Consider the following 17,482-nt stretch of genomic DNA (forward strand, 5'->3'; position numbering starts at 1 on the left):
ACCCAGTACCAATAGTGAGGGTCCTGAATTCAACAGTGTAATCCAGTACTGAGTGTGAGGGTCCTGAATCCCACAGTGTAACCTAGTATCGAGTGCGAGGTTCCTTAATTCCACAGTGTAATCCACTACCGAGTGTGAGGGTCCTGAATTCCACAGTGTAATCCACGTCCAAGTGTGGGGGTCCTGAATCTCACGTGTAACGCAGTATCGAGTGGGAGGTTCCTTAATTACTCAGGGTAATCCAGTACTGAGTGTGAGGGTCCTGAATTCCACTGTGTAATCCAGTACCGTGTGTGAGGGTCCTGAATTCCACACTGTGTTCCAGTACCCAGTCTGAGGGTCCTAAATTCCAGAGTCTATTCCAGTACACAGTGTGGGGGTCCTGAATTCCACAGTGTAATCCAGTACCGAGTGTGAGGGTCCTGAATTGCGCTGTGTAATCCACTACAGTGTGTGTGGGCCCTGAATTACCCAGTGTAACCCAGTACCAAGAGTGAGGGTCCTGAATTCAACAATGTAATCCAGTACTGAGTGTGAGGGTCCAGAATTGCACTGCGTAATCCAGTCCTGAGTGTGAGGGTCCTGAATTGCACTGCGTAATCCAGTACCGAGTCTGAGGGTCCTGAATTCCACAGTGAAATACACTACCGAGTGTGAGGGTCCTGAATTCCACAGTATAATCCACTACAGAGTGTGAGTGTCCTGAATTCCACAGTGTGTTCCAGTACCCAGTCTGAGGGATCTAAATTCCAGAGTCTATTCCAGTATAGAGTGTGGGGGTCCTGAATTGCACTGTGTAATCCAGTACTGAGTGTGAGGGTACGGAATTCCACAGTGTAATCCAGTACCGAGAGTGAGGGTCTTGAATTTAACAGTGTTTTTCAGTACCTAGTGTGAGGGTCCAAAATTCTAGATTCTATTCGACTGCGGACTGTGAGGGACCTGATTTCCACAGTGTAATCCAGTACCGTATGTGAGGGTCCTGAATTGCACTGTGTAATCCACTACAGTGTGTGTGGCCCTGAATTCCACAGTGTAATCCAGTTCCAAGAGTGAGGGTCCTGAATTCCACAGTGTAATCCACTACCGAGTGTGAGGGTCCTGAATTCCACAGTGTAATCCAGTACCAAGAGTGAGGGTCCTGAATTCCACAGTGTAATCAACTACCGAGTGTGAGGGTCCTGAATTCAACTGTGTAATCGAGTACTGAGTGTGAGGGTCCTGAATTGCACTGCGTAATCCAGTACTGAGTGTGAGGGTCCTGAATTGCACTGTGTAATCCACTACAGTTTGTGTGGGCCCTGATTTCCACAGTGTAATCCAGTACTGAGTGTGAGGGTACTGAATTCCACAGTGTAATCCAGTACCAAGAGTGAGGGTCCTGAATTCCACAGTGTAATCCAGTACTGAGCGTGAGGGTCCTGAATCCCATAGTGTAATCCACTAATTTGTGTGAAGGTCCCTAATTACACAGTGTAAACCAGTACCAAGAGTGACGGTCCTGAATTCAACTGTGTAATCCAGTACCGAGAGTGAGGGTCCTGAATTGCACTGTGTAATCCACTACAGTTTGTCTGGGCCCTGAATTCCACAGTGTAATCCAGTACCAAGAGTGAGGGTCCTGAATTCCACAGTGTAATCCAGTACTGAGTGTGAGGGTCCTGAATTCCACAGTGTAATCCAGCAAAGAGAGAGAGGGTACTGAATTACCCAGTATAACCCAGTACCAAGAGTGAGGGTCCTGAATTCAACAGTGTAATCCAGTACAGAGTGTGAGGGTCTTGAATTCCACAGTATAAACCACTACAGAGAGTGAGGGTCCTCAATTCAACAGTGTGTTCCAGTACCCAGTCTGAGGGTCCAAAATTCCAGAGTCTATTCCAGTACACAGTGTGGGGGTACTGAATTCCACAGTGTAATCCAGTACAGAGTTTGAGGTTCTTGAATCGCACAGTTTAACCCAGTTTCGAGTGTGTGGTTCCTGAATCCCTCAGTGTAACACAGTACCAAGCGTGAGGTTCCTGAATTCCGCAGTGTAATCCACTACCGAGTGTCAGGGTACTGCATTGCACAGTGTAATCCTGTACCAAGAGTGAGGGTCCTGAATTTAACAGTGTTTTTCAGTACCTAGTGTGAGGGTCCTAAATTCCAAATTCTATTCCACTGTGGAGTGTGAGGGTCCTGAATTCCACATTGTAGTCCACTACCGAGTGTGAGGGACATGAATTGCACTGTGTAATCCACTACAGTGTGTGTGGGCTCTGAATTACCCAGTGTAACCCAGTACAAAGAGTGAGGGTCCTGAATTCAACAGCGTAATCCAGTACTGAGTGTGAGTGTCCTGAATTGCACTGCGTAATCCAGTACTGAGTGTGAGGGTCCTGAATTCCACAGTGAAATCCACTACCGAGTGTGAGGGGCCTGAATTGCACTGTGTAATCCAGTACCGAGTGTGAGGGTCCTGAATTCCACAGTGTAATCCACTACCGATTGTGAGGGACCTGAATTGGACTGTGTAATCCAGTACCGAGTGTGAGGGTCCTGAATTCCACAGTGTAATCCAGCACCGAGAGAGAGGTTCCTGAATTACACAGTATAACCCAGTACCAAGAGTGAGGGTCCTGAATTCAACAGTGTAATCCAGTACTGATTGTGAGGGTCTTGAATTCCACAGAATAATCCACTACAGTGTGTGAGGGTCCTGAAGTCAACAGTGTGTTCCAGTACCCAGTCTGAGGGTCCTAAATTCCAGAGACTATTCCAGTACACAGTGTGGGGGTCCTGAATTCCACAGTGTAATCCAGTACCGAGTGTGAGGGTCCTGAATTGCACTGTGTAATCCACTACAGTGTGTGTGGGCCCAGAATTCCACAGCGTAATCCAGTACCAAGAGTGATCGTCCTGAATTCCACAGTGTAATCCACTACCGAGTGTGAGGGTCCTGAATTCCACAGTGTAATCAACTACTGAGTGTGAGAGTCCTGAATTCAACAGTGTAATCCAGTACTGAGTATGAGGTTCCTGAATTGCACTGCGTAATCCAGTACTGAGTGTGAGAGTCCTGAATTGCACTGCGTAATCCAGTACTGAGTGTGAGGGTCCTGAATTCCACAGTGTAATACACTACCGAGTGTGAGGGCCTGAATTCCACAGTATAATCCAGTACAGAGTGTGAGTGTCCATAATTCCACAGGGTAATCCAGTACCCAGTCTGAGGGTCCTAAATTCCAGAGTCTATTCCAGTACAGAGTGTGGGGGTCCTGAACTGCACTGTGCAATCCAGTGCCAAGCGTGAGGTTCCTGAATTCCATAGTGTAATCCACTACCGAGTGTCAGTGTCCTGCATTGCACTGTGTAATCAAGTACTGAGCGCGAGGGTCCTGAATCCCACAGTGTAACCCAGTACCATGAGTGAGGGTCCTGAATTGCACTCTGTAATCCAGTACCGTGTGTGAGGGTCCTGAATTCCACAGTGTAATCCACTACCGAGTGTGAGGGTCCTGAATCGCACAGTTTAACCCAGTTTCGAGTGTGTGGTTCCTGAATTCCACAGTGTAACCCAGTACCAAGCGTGAGGGACCTGATTTCCACAGTGTAATCCAGGACCGAGTGTGAGGGTCCTGAATTGCACTGTGTAATCCACTACAGTGTGTGTGGGCCCTGAATAACCCAGTGTAACCCAGTACCAAGAGTGAGGGTCCTGAATTCAACAGTATAATCCAGTACTGAGTGTGAGGGTCCTGAATTGCACTGCGTAATCCAGTACTGAGTGTGAGGGTCCTGAATTCCACAGTGTAATCCACTACCGAGTGTGAGGGTGCTGAATTCCAGAGTGTAATCCACTACAGAGTGTGAGGGTCCTGAATTTAACAGTGTTTTCCTGTACCTAGTATGAGAGTCCTGAATCCCACAGAGTAACCCAGTATCGAGTGTGAGGTTCCTTCTTTCCACAGTGTAATCCACTACAGAGTGTGAGGGTCCTGAATTCCGCAGTGTAATCCGCTACGGAATGTGAGGTCCCTGAATTGCACTGTGTAATCCAGTACCGTGTGTGAGGGTCCTGAATTCCACAGAGTAATCCACTACCGAGTGTGAGGGTCCTGAATTCCACAGTGTAATCCAGCACCGAGAGAGAGGGTCCTGAATTACCCAGTATAAAACAGTACCAAGAGTGAGGGTCCTGAATTCAACAGTGTAATCCAGTACTGAGTGTGAGGGTCTTGAATTCCACAGTATAATCCACTACAGAGTGTGAGGGTCCTGAATTCAACAGTGTGTTCCTGTACCCAGTCTGAGGGTCCTAAATTCCAGAGTCTATTCCAGTACATAGTGTGGGGGTCCTGAATTCCACAGTGTAATCCAGTAGCGAGTGTGAGGGTCCTGAATTGCACTGTGTAATCCACTACAGTGTGTGTGGGCCCTGAATTACCCAGTGTAACCCAGTACCAAGAGTGAGGGTCCTGAATTCAACAGTGTAATCCAGTACTGAGTGTGAGGGTCCTGAATTGCACTGCGTAATCCAGTACTGAGTGTGAGGGCCCCGAATTGTACTGTTTAATCCAGTAGCAAGTGTGAGGGTCCTAAATTCCAGAGTCTATTCCACTGCGGAGTGTGAGGGACCTGATTTCCACAGTGTAATCCAGTACCGAGTGTGAGGGTCCTGAATCCCACAGTGTAATCCACTACTGAGTGTGAGGGTCCTGAATCCCACAGTGTAATCCACTACAGTGTGTGTGGGCCCTGTATTCCACAGTGTAATCCAGTACCAAGAGTGAGGGTCCTGAATTCAACAGTGCAACTCTGAAATTTTGGACCCTCAGACTGGGTGTGTTCCAGTACCCAGTCTGAGGGTCCTAAATTTCAGAGTCTATTCCAGTACAGAGTGTGGGGGTCCTGAATTCCACAGTGTAATCCACTACCGAGAGAGAGGGTCCTGAATTACCTTGTATAACCCAGTACCAAGAGTGAGGGTCCTGAATCCAACAGTGTAATCTAGTACTGAGTGTGAGGGTCCTGAATTCAACAGTATAATCCAGTACTGAGTGTGAGGGTCCTGAATTGCACTGCGTAATCCAGTACTGAGTGTGAGGGTCCTGAATTCCACAGTGTAATCCACTACCGAGTGTGAGGGTGCTGAATTCCAGAGTGTAATCCACTACAGAGTGTGAGGGTCCTGAATTTAACTGTGTTTTCCTGTACCTAGTCTGAGAGTCCTGAATCCCACAGAGTAACCCAGTATCGAGTGTGAGGTTCCTTCTTTCCACAGTGTAATCCACTACCGAGTGTGAGGTTCCTTCTTTCCACAGTGTAATCCACTACAGAGTGTGAGGGTCCTGAATTCCACAGTGTAATCCGCTACGGAATGTGAGGTCCCTGAATTGCACTGTTTAATCCAGTACCGTGTGTGAGGGTCCTGAATTCCACAGTGTAATCCACTACCGAGTGTGAGGGTCCTGAATTCCACAGTGTAATCCAGCACCGAGAGAGAGGGTCCTGAATTACCCAGTATAACCCAGTACCAAGAGTGAGGGTCCTGAATCCAACAGTGTAATCTAGTACTGAGTGTGAGGGTCCTGAATTCAACAGTATAATCCAGTACTGAGTGTGAGGGTCCTGAATTGCACTGCGTAATCCAGTACTGAGTGTGAGGGTCCTGAATTCCACAGTGTAATCCACTACCGAGTGTGAGGGTGCTGAATTCCAGAGTGTAATCCACTACAGAGTGTGAGGGTCCTGAATTTAACTGTGTTTTCCTGTACCTAGTCTGAGAGTCCTGAATCCCACAGAGTAACCCAGTATCGAGTGTGAGGTTCCTTCTTTCCACAGTGTAATCCACTACCGAGTGTGAGGTTCCTTCTTTCCACAGTGTAATCCACTACAGAGTGTGAGGGTCCTGAATTCCACAGTGTAATCCGCTACGGAATGTGAGGTCCCTGAATTGCACTGTTTAATCCAGTACCGTGTGTGAGGGTCCTGAATTCCACAGTGTAATCCACTACCGAGTGTGAGGGTCCTGAATTCCACAGTGTAATCCAGCACCGAGAGAGAGGGTCCTGAATTACCCAGTATAACCCAGTACCAAGAGTGAGGGTCCTGAATTCAACAGTGTAATCCTGTACTGAGTGTGAGGGTCTTGAATTCCACAGTATAATCCACTACAGAGTGTGAGGGTCCTGAATTCAACAGTGTGTTCCTGTACCCAGTCTGAGGGTCCTAAATTCCAGAGTCTATTCCAGTACACAGTGTGGGGGTCCTGAATTCCACAGTGTAATCCAGTACCGAGTGTGAGGGTCCTGAATTGCGCTGTGTAATCCACTACAGTGTGAGTGGGCCCTGAATTACCCAGTGTAACCCAGTACCAAGAGTGAGGGTCCTGAATTCAACAATGTAATCCAGTACTGAGTGTGAGGGTCCAGAATTGCACTGCGTAATCCAGTACTGAGTGTGAGGGTCCTGAATTGCACTGCGTAATCCAGTACCGAGTCTGAGGGTCCTGAATTCCACAGTGAAATACAATACCGAGTGTGAGGGTCCTGAATTCCACAGTATAATCCACTACAGAGTGTGAGTGTCCTGAATTCCACAGTGTGTTCCAGTACCCAGTCTGAGGGACCTAAATTCCAGAGTCTATTCCAGTATAGAGTGTGGGGGTCCTGAATTGCACTGTGTAATCCAGTGCCAAGCGTGAGGTTCCTGAATTCCACAGTGTAATCCAGTACTGTGTGAGGGTACTGAATTCGACAGTGTAATCCAGTACTGAGCGTGAGGGTCCTGAATCCCATAGTGTAATCCACTAATTTGTGTGAAGGTCCCATATTTCAGTGTAATCCAGTACCAAGAGTGACGGTCCTGAAATCCACAGTGTAATCCAGTACCGAGAGTGAGGGTCTTGAATTTAACAGTGTTTTTCAGTACCTAGTGTGAGGGTCCAAAATTCTAGATTCTATTCGACTGCGGACTGTGAGGGACCTGATTTCCACAGTGTAATCCAGTACCGTATGTGAGGGTCCTGAATTGCACTGTGTAATCCACTACAGTGTGTGTGGGCCCTGAATTCCACAGTGTAATCCAGTTCCAAGAGTGAGGGTCCTGAATTCCACAGTGTAATCCACTACCGAGTGTGAGGGTCCTGAATTCCACAGTGTAATCCAGTACCAAGAGTGAGGGTCCTAAATTCCAGAGTCTATTCCAGTACAGAGTGTGGGGGTCCTGAACTGCACTGTGCAATCCATTGCCAAGCGTGAGGTTCCTGAATTCCATAGTGTAATCCACTACCGAGTGTCAGGGTCCTGCATTGCACTGTGTAATCCACTACAGTGTGTGTGGGCCCTGAATTCCACAGTGTAATCCAGTACCAAGAGTGAGGGTCCTGAATTCCACAGTGTAATCCAGTACTGAGTGTGAGGGTCCTGAATTCCACAGTGTAATCCAGCAAAGAGAGAGAGGGTACTGAATTACCCAGTATAACCCAGTACCAAGAGTGAGGGTCCTGAATTCAACAGTGTAATCCAGTACAGAGTGTGAGGGTCTTGAATTCCACAGTATAAACCACTACAGAGAGTGAGGGTCCTGAATTCAACAGTGTGTTCCAGTACCCAGTCTGAGGGTCCAAAATTCCAGAGTCTATTCCAGTATACAGTGTGGGGGTACTGAATTCCACAGTGTAATCCAGTACTGAGTTTGAGGGTCTTGAATCGCACAGTTTAACCCAGTTTCGAGTGTGTGGTTCCTGAATCCCTCAGTGTAACACAGTACCAAGCGTGAGGTTCCTGAATTCCGCAGTGTAATCCATTACCGAGTGTCAGGGTCCTGCATTGCACAGTGTAATCCTGTACCAAGAGTGAGGGCCCTGAATTTAACAGCGTTTTTCAGTACCTAGTGTGAGGGTCCTAAATTCCAAATTCTATTCCACTGTGGAGTGTGAGGGTCCTGAATTCCACATTGTAGTCCACTACCGAGTGTGAGGGACATGAATTGCACTGTGTAATCCACTACAGTGTGTGTGGGCCCTGAATTACCCAGTGTAACCCAGTACAAAGAGTGAGGGTCCTGAATTCAACAGTGTAATCAACTACCGAGTGTGAGGGTCCTGAATTCAACAGTGTAATCCAGTACTGAGTGTGAGGGTCCTGAATTCCACAGTGAAATCCACTACCGAGTGTGAGGGGCCTGAATTGCACTGTGTAATCCAGTACTGAGTGTGAGTGTCCTGAATTGCACTGTGTAATCCAGTACTGAGTGTGAGGGTCCTGAATTCCACAGTGAAATCCACTACCGAGTGTGAGGGGCCTGAATTGCACTGTGTAATCCAGTACCGAGTGTGAGGGTCCTCAATTCCACAGTGTAATCCACTACCGATTGTGAGGGACCTGAATTGGACTGTGTAATCCAGTACTGAGAGTGAGGGTCCTGAATTTAACAGTGTTTTTCAGTACCTAGTGTGAGGGTCCTAAATTCCAGAGTCTATTCAACTGCGGAGTGTGAGGGACCTGATTTCCACAGTGTAATCCAGGACCGAGTGTGAGGGTCCTGAATTGCACTGTGTAATCCACTACAGTGTGTGTGGGCCCTGAATAACCCAGTGTAACCCAGTACCAAGAGTGAGGGTTCTGAATTCAACAGTATAATCCAGTACTGAGTGTGAGGGTCCTGAATTCCACAGTGTAATCCACTACCGAGTGTGAGGGTGCTGAATTCCAGAGTGTAATCCACTACAGAGTGTGAGGGTCCTGAATTTAACAGTGTTTTCCTGTACCTAGTCTGAGAGTCCTGAATCCCACAGAGTAACCCAGTATCGAGTGTGAGGTTCCTTCTTTCCACAGTGTAATCCACTACCGAGTGTGAGGTTCCTTCTTTCCACAGTGTAATCCACTACAGAGTGTGAGGGTCCTGAATTCCACAGTGTAATCCGCTACGGAATGTGAGGTCCCTGAATTGCACTGTGTAATCCAGTACAGTGTGTGTGGCCCTGAATTCCTCAGAGTAACACAGTACCAAGCGTGAGGGTCCTGAATTCCACACTGTAGTCCTCTACCGAGTGTGAGGGACCTGAATTGCACTGTGTAATCCACTACAGTGTGTGTGGGCCCTGAATTACCCAGTGTAACCCAGTACCAAGAGTGAGGTTCCTGAATTCAACAGTGTAATCCAGTACTGAGTGTGAGGGTCCTGAATTCCACAGTGAAATCCACTACCGAGTGTGAGGGACCTGAATTGCACTGTGTAATCCAGTACCGGGTGTGAGGGTCCTGAATTCCACAGTGTAATCCAGCACCGAGAGAGAGGTTCCTGAATTACCCAGTATAACCCAGTACCAAGAGTGAGGGTACTGAATTCAACAGTGTAATCCAGTACTGAGTGTGAGGGTCTTGAATTCCACAGTGTAATCCAGTACTGAGTATGAGGTTCCTGAATTGCACTGCGTAATCCAGTACTGAGTGTGAGAGTCCTGAATTGCACTGCGTAATCCAGTACCGAGTGTGAGGGTCCTGAATTCCACAGTGTAATACACTACCGAGTGTGAGGGCCTGAATTCCACAGTATAATCCAGTACAGAGTGTTTGTGTCCTGAATTCCACAGTGTAATCCAGTACCCAGTCTGAGGGTCCTAAATTCCAGAGTCTATTCCAGTACAGAGTGTGGGGGTCCTGAACTGCACTGTGCAATCCAGTGCCAAGCGTGAGGTTCCTGAATTCCATAGTGTAATCCACTACCGAGTGTCAGGGTCCTGCATTGCACTGTGTAATCAAGTACTGAGCGTGAGGGTCCTGAATCCCACAGTGTAATCCAGTACCAAGAGTGAGGGTCCTGAATCCCATAGTGTAATCCACTAATTTGTGTGAAGGTCCCTAATTACACACTGTAATCCAGTACCAAGAGTGAGGGTCCTGAATTCAACAGTGTAATCCAGTACTGAATGTGAGTGTACTGAATTCCACTGTGCAATCCAGTACCGAGTGTGAGGGTCCTGATTTCCACAGTATAATCCACTACAGAGTGTGAGGGCCCTGAATTGCACTCTGTAATAAAGTACCGAGTGTGAGGGTCCTGAATCGCACAGTTTAACCCAGTTTCGAGTGTGTGGTTCCTGAATCCCACAGTGTAACCCAGTACCAAGCGTGAGGTTCCTGAATTTCACAGTGTAATCCACTACCGAGTGTCAGGGTCCTGCATTGCACTGTGTAATCCAGTACTGAGAGTGAGGGTCCTGAATTTAACAGTGTTTTTCAGTACCTAGTGTGAGGGTCCTAAATTCCAGAGTCTATTCAACTGCGGAGTGTGAGGGACCTGATTTCCACAGTGTAATCCAGGACCGAGTGTGAGGGTCCTGAATTGCACTGTGTAATCCACTACAGTGTGTGTGGGCCCTGAATAACCCAGTGTAACCCAGTACCAAGAGTGAGGGTTCTGAATTCAACAGTATAATCCAGTACTGAGTGTGAGGGTCCTGAATTCCACAGTGTAATCCACTACCGAGTGTGAGGGTGCTGAATTCCAGAGTGTAATCCACTACAGAGTGTGAGGGTCCTGAATTTAACAGTGTTTTCCTATACCTAGTCTGAGAGTCCTGAATCCCACAGAGTAACCCAGTATCGAGTGTGAGGTTCCTTCTTTCCACAGTGTAATCCACTACCGAGTGTGAGGTTCCTTCTTTCCACAGTGTAATCCACTACAGAGTGTGAGGGTCCTGAATTCCACAGTGTAATCCGCTACGGAATGTGAGGTCCCTGAATTGCACTGTGTAATCCAGTACAGTGTGTGTGGCCCTGAATTCCTCAGAGTAACACAGTACCAAGCGTGAGGGTCCTGAATTCCACACTGTAGTCCTCTACCGAGTGTGAGGGACCTGAATTGCACTGTGTAATCCACTACAGTGTGTGTGGGCCCTGAATTACCCAGTGTAACCCAGTACCAAGAGTGAGGTTCCTGAATTCAACAGTGTAATCCAGTACTGAGTGTGAGGGTCCTGAATTCCACAGTAAAATCCACTACCGAGTGTGAGGGACCTGAATTGCACTGTGTAATCCAGTACCGAGTGTGAGGGTCCTGAATTCCACAGTGTAATCCAGCACCGAGAGAGAGGGTCCTGAATTACCCAGTATAACCCAGTACCAAGAGTGAGGGTCCTGAATTCAACTGTGTAATCCAGTACCGAGTGTGAGGGTCCTGAATTCCACAGTGTAATCCACTACCGAGTGTGAGGGACATGAATTGCACTGTGTAATCCAGGACCGAGTGTGAGGGTCCTGAATTCCACAGTGTAATCCAGCACCGAGAGAGAGGGTCCTGAATTACCCAGTATAACCCAGTACCAAGAGTGAGGGTCCTGAATTCAACTGTGTAATCCACTACAGAGTGTGAGGGTCCTGGATTCAACAGTGTGTTCCAGTACCCAGTCTGAGGGTCCTAAATTCCAGAGACTATTCCAGTACACAGTGTGGGGGTCCTGAATTCCACAGTGTAATCCAGTACCGAGTGTGAGGGTCCTGAATTGCACTGTGTAATCCACTACAGTGTGTGTGGGCCCTGAATTACCCAGTGTAACCCAGTACCAAGAGTGAGGGTCCTGAATTCAACAGTGTAATCCAGTACTGAGTGTGAGGGTCTTGAATTCCACAATATAAACCACTACAGATAGTGAGGGTCCTGAATTCAACAGTGTGTTCCAGTACCCAGTCTGAGGGTCCTAAATTCCAGAGTCTATTCCAGTACACAGTGTGGGGGTCCTGAATTCCACAGTGTAATCCACTACAGTGTGTGTGGGCCCTGAATTACCCAGTGTAACCCAGTACCAAGAGTGAGGGTCCTGAATTCAACAATGTAATCCAGGACCGAGTGTGAGGGTCCTGAATTGCACTGCGTAATCCAGTACCGAGTCTGAGAGTCCTGAATTTAACAGTGTTTTCCTGTACCTAGTCTGAGATTCCTGAATCCCACAGAGTAACCCAGTATCGAGTGTGATGTTCCTTCTTTCCACAGTGGAATCCACTACCGAGTGTGAGGGACCTGAATTGCACTGTGCAATCCTGTACCGGGTGTGAGGGTCCTGAATTCCACAGTGTAATCCAGTACTGAGCGTGAGGGGCCTGAATCCCATAGTGTAATCCACTAATTTGTGTGAAGGTCCCATATTTCACAGTGTAATCCAGTACCAAGAGTGACGGTCCTGAATTCAACAGTGTAATCCAGTACCGAGAGTGAGGGTCTTGAATTTAACAGTGTTTTTCAGTACCTAGTGTGAGGGTCCAAAATTCTAGATTCTATTCGACTGCGGACTGTGAGGGACCTGATTTCCACAGTGTAATCCAGTACCGTATGTGAGGGTCCGGAATTGCACTGTGTAATCCACTACAGTGTGTGTGGGCCCTGAATTCCACAGTGTAATCCAGTTCCAAGAGTGAGGGTCCTGAATTCCACAGTGTAATCCACTACCGAGTGTGAGGGTCCTAAATTCCACAGTGTAATCCAGTACCAAGAGTGAGGGGCCTGAATTCCACAGTGTAATCAACTACCGAGTGTGAGGGTCCTGAATTCAACTGTGTAATCCAGTACTGAGTGTGAGGGTCCTGAATTGCACTGCGTAATCCAGTACTGAGTGTGAGGGTCCTGAATTGCACTGTGTAATCCACTACAGTGTGTGTGGGCCCTGAATTCCACAGTGTAATCCAGTACCAAGAGTGAGGGTCCTGAATTCCACAGTGTAATCAACTACCGAGTGTGAGGGTCCTGAATTCAACAGTGTAATCCAGTACTGAGTGTGAGGGTCCTGAATTCAACAGTGTAATCCAGTACTGAGAGTGAGGGTCTTGAATTCCACAGTATAAACCACTACAGAGAGTGAGGGTCCTGAATTCAACCGTGTGTTCTAGTACCCAGTCTGAGGGTCCAAAATTCCAGAGTCTATTCCAGTACACAGTGTGGGGGTACTGAATTCCACAGTGTAATCCAGTACAGAGTTTGAGGGTCCTGAATCGCACAGTTTAACCAAGTTTCGAGTGTGAGGGTCCTGAATTGCACTGCGTAATCCAGTACTGAGTGTGAGGGTCCTGAATTCCACAGTGAAATCCACTACCAAGTGTGAGGGACCTGAATTGCACTGTGTAATCCAGTACCGAGTGTGAGGGTCCTGAATTCCACAGTGTAATCCAGCACCGAGAGAGAGGGTCCTGAATTACCCAGTATAACCCAGTACCAAGAGTGAGGGTCCTGAATTCAACTGTGTAATCCAGTACCGAGTGTGAGGGTCCTGAATTCCACAGTGTAATCCACTACCGAGTGTGAGGGACATGAATTGCACTGTGTTATCCAGGACCGAGTGTGAGGGTCCTGAATTCCACAGTGTAATCCAGCACCGAGAGAGAGGGTCCTGAATTACCCAGTATAACCCAGTACCAAGAGTGAGGGTCCTGAATTCAACTGTGTAATCCACTACAGAGTGTGACGGTCCTGAATTCAACAGTGTGTTCCAGTACCCAGTCTGAGGGTCCTAAATTCCAGAGACTATTCCAGTACACAGTGTGGGGGTCCTGAATTCCACAGTGTAATCCAGTACCGAGTGTGAGGGTCCTGAATTGCACTGTGTAATCCACTACAGTGTGTGTGGGCCCTGAATTACCCAGTGTAACCCTTACCAAGAGTGAGGGTCCTGAATTCAACAGTGTAATCCAGTACTGAGTGTGAGGGTCTTGAATTCCACAGTATAATCCACTACAGAGTGTGAGGGTCCTGAATTCAACAGTGTGTTCCAGTACCCAGTCTGAGGGTCCTAAATTCCAGAGTCTATTCCAGTACACAGTGTGGGGGTCCTGAATTCCACAGTGTAATCCAGGACCGAGTGTGAGGGTCCTGAATTGCACTGTGTAATCCACTACAGTGTGTGTGGGCCCTGAATTACCCAGTGTGACCCAGTACCAAGAGTGAGGGTCCTGAATTCAACAATGTAATCCAGGACCGAGTGTGAGGGTCCTGAATTGCACTGCGTAATCCAGTACCGAGTCTGAGAGTCCTGAATTTAACAGTGTTTTCCTGTACCTAGTCTGAGATTCCTGAATCACACAGAGTAACCCAGTATCGAGTGTGATTTTCCTTCTTTCCACAGTGGAATCCACTACCGAGTGTGAGGGACCTGAATTGCACTGTGCAATCCAGTACCGGGTGTGAGGGTCCTGAATTCCACAGTGTAATCCACTACCGTGTGTGAGGGTCCTGAATTCCACAGTGTAATCCACGTCCAAGTGTGAGGGTCCTGAATCTCACGTGTAACGCAGTATCGAGTGGGAGGTTCCTTAAATACTCAGGGTAATTCAGTACTGAGTGTGAGGGTCCTGAATTCCACTGGGTAATCCAGTATCGTGTGTGAGGGTCCTGAATTCCACAGTGCAATCCAGCACCGAGACAGATGGTCCTGAATTACCCAGTATAACCCAGTACCAAGAGTGAGGGTCCTGAATTCAACAGTGTAATCCAGTACTGAGTATGAGGGTCCTGAATTGCACTGAGTAATCCAGTACTGAGTGTGAGCGTCCTGTATTCCACAGTGTAATCCACTACCGACTGTGAGGGACCTGAATTGCACTGTGTAATCCACTACCGAGTGTGAGGGTCCTGAATTCCACAGTGTAATCCACTACCGAGTGTGAGGGTCCTGATTTCCACAGTATAATCCACTACAGAGTGTGAGGGTCCGGAATTCCACAGTGTGTTCCAGTACCCAGTCTGAGGGTCCTAAATTCCAGAGTCTATTCCAGTACACAGTGTGAGGTTCCTGAATTCCACAGTGTAATCCACTACAGAGTATGAGGGTCCTGAATTCCACAGTGCGTTCCAGTAGCCAGTCTGAGGGTCCTAAATTCCAGAGTCTATTCCAGTACACAGTGTGGGGGTCCTGAATTCCACAGTGTAATCCAGTACCGAGTTTGAGGGTCCTGAATCGCACAGTTTAACCCAGTTTCGAGCGTGTGGTTCCTGAATCCCACAGTGTAACCCAGTACCAAGCGTGAGGTTCCTGAATTCCGCAGTGTATTCCACTACCGAGTGTCAGGGTCCTGCATTGCACTGTGTAATCCAGTACTGAGTGTGAGGGTACTGAATTCCACAGTGTAATCCAGTACCGAGAGTGAGGGTCCTGAATTTAACAGTGTTTTTCAGTACCTAGTGTGAGGGTCCTAAATTCCAGAGTCTATTCCACTGCGGAGTGTGAGGGACCTGATTTCCACAGTGTAATCCAGTACCGTGTGTGAGGGTCCTGAATTGCACTGTGTAATCCAATACAGTGTGTGTGGGCCCTGAATTACCCAGTGTAACCCAGTACCAAGAGTGAGGGTCCTGAATTCAACAATGTAATCCAGTACTGAGTGTGAGGGTCCAGAATTGCACTGCGTAATCCAGTACTGAGTGTGAGGGTCCTGAATCGCACTGCGTAATCCAGTACCGAGTCTGAGGGTCCTGAATTCCACAGTGAAATACACTACCGAGTGTGGGTCCTGAATTTCACAGTATAATCCACTACAGTGTGTGAGTGTCCTGAATTCCACAGTGTGTTCCAGTACCCAGTCTGAGGGACCTAAATTCCAGAGTCTATTCCAGTATAGAGTGTGGGGGTCCTGAATTGCACTGTGTAATCCAGTACTGAGTGTGAGGGTCCTGAATTCCACAGTGTAATCCAGTACTGAGTGTGAGGGTACGGAATTCCACAGTGTAATCCAGTACTGAGCGTGAGGGTCCTGAATCCCATAGTGTAATCCACTAATTTGTGTGAAGGTCCCATATTTCAGTGTAATCCAGTACCAAGAGTGACGGTCCTGAATTTAACAGTGTTTTTCAGTACCTAGTGTGAGGGTCCAAAATTCTAGATTCTATTCGACTGCGGACTGTGAGGGACCTGATTTCCACAGTGTAATCCAGTACCATATGTGAGGGTCCTGAATTGCACTGTGTAATCCACTACAGTGTGTGTGGGCCCTGAATTCCACAGTGTAATCCAGTTCCAAGAGTGAGGGTCCTGAATTCCACAGTGTAATCCACTACCGAGTGTGAGGGTCCTAAATTCCACAGTGTAATCCAGTACCAAGAGTGAGGGGCCTGAATTCCACAGTGTAATCAACTACCGAGTGTGAGGGTCCTGAATTCAACTGTGTAATCCAGTACTGAGTGTGAGGGTCCTGAATTGCACTGCGTAATCCAGTACTGAGTGTGAGGGTCCTGAATTGCACTGTGTAATCCACTACAGTGTGTGTGGGCCCTGAATTCCACAGTGTAATCCAGTACCAAGAGTGAGGGTCCTGAATTCCACAGTGTAATCAACTACCGAGAGTGAGGGTCCTGAATTCAACAGTGTAATCCAGTACTGAGTGTGAGGGTCTTGAATTCCACAGTATAAACCACTACAGATAGTGAGGGTCCTGAATTCAACAGTGTGTTCCAGTACCCAGTCTGAGGGTCCAAAATTCCAGAGTCTATTCCAGTACACAGTGTGGGGGTACTGAATTCCACAGTGTAATCCAGTACAGAGTTTGAGGGTCCTGAATCGCACAGTTTAACCGAGTTTCGAGTGTGTGGTTCCTGAATCCCTCCGAGTAACACAGTACCAAGCGTGAGGTTCCTGAATTCCGCAGTGTAATCCACTACCGAGTGTCAGGATCCTGCATTGCACAGTGTAATCCTGTACCAAGAGTGAGGGCCCTGAATTTAACAGTGTTTTTCAGTACCTAGTGTGAGGGTCCTAAATTCCAGATTCTATTCCACTGTGGAGTGTGAGGGTCCTGAATTCCACACTGTAGTCCTCTACCGAGTGTGAGGGTCCTGAATTCAACTGTGTAATCCACTACAGTGTGTGTGGGCCCTGAATTACCCAGTGTAACCCAGTACCAAGAGTGAGGGTCCTGAATTCAACAGTGTAATCCAGTACTGAGTGTGAGGGTCCTGAATTGCACTGCGTAATCCAGTACTGAGTGTGAGGGTCCTGAATTCCACAGTGAAATCCACTACAGAGTGTGAGGGACCTGAATTGCACTGTGTAATCCAGTACCGAGTGTGAGGGTCCTGAATTCCACAGTGTAATCCACTACCGAGTGTGAGGGACATGAATTGCACTGTGTAATCCACTACCGAGTGTGAGGGACTGAATTGCACTGTGTAATCCAGGACCGAGTGTGAGGGTCCTGAAATCCACAGTGTAATCCAGCACCGAGAGAGAGGGTCCTGAATTACCCAGTATAACCCAGTACCAAGAGTGAGGGTCCTGAATTCAACAGTGTAATCCAGTACTGAGTATGAGGGTCCTGAATTGCACTGAGTAATCCAGTACTGAGTGTGAGCGTCCTGTATTCCACAGTGTAATCCACTACCGACTGTGAGGGACCTGAATTGCACTGTGTAATCCACTACCGAGTGTGAGGGTCCTGAATTCCACAGTGTAATCCACTACCGAGTTTGAGGGTCCTGATTTCCACAGTATAATCCACTACAGAGTGTGAGGGTCCTG

This window comes from Hemitrygon akajei, chromosome 18 (genome assembly GCF_048418815.1).
Source record: "Hemitrygon akajei chromosome 18, sHemAka1.3, whole genome shotgun sequence".
In the NCBI taxonomy this organism is placed as follows: domain Eukaryota; kingdom Metazoa; phylum Chordata; class Chondrichthyes; order Myliobatiformes; family Dasyatidae; genus Hemitrygon; species Hemitrygon akajei.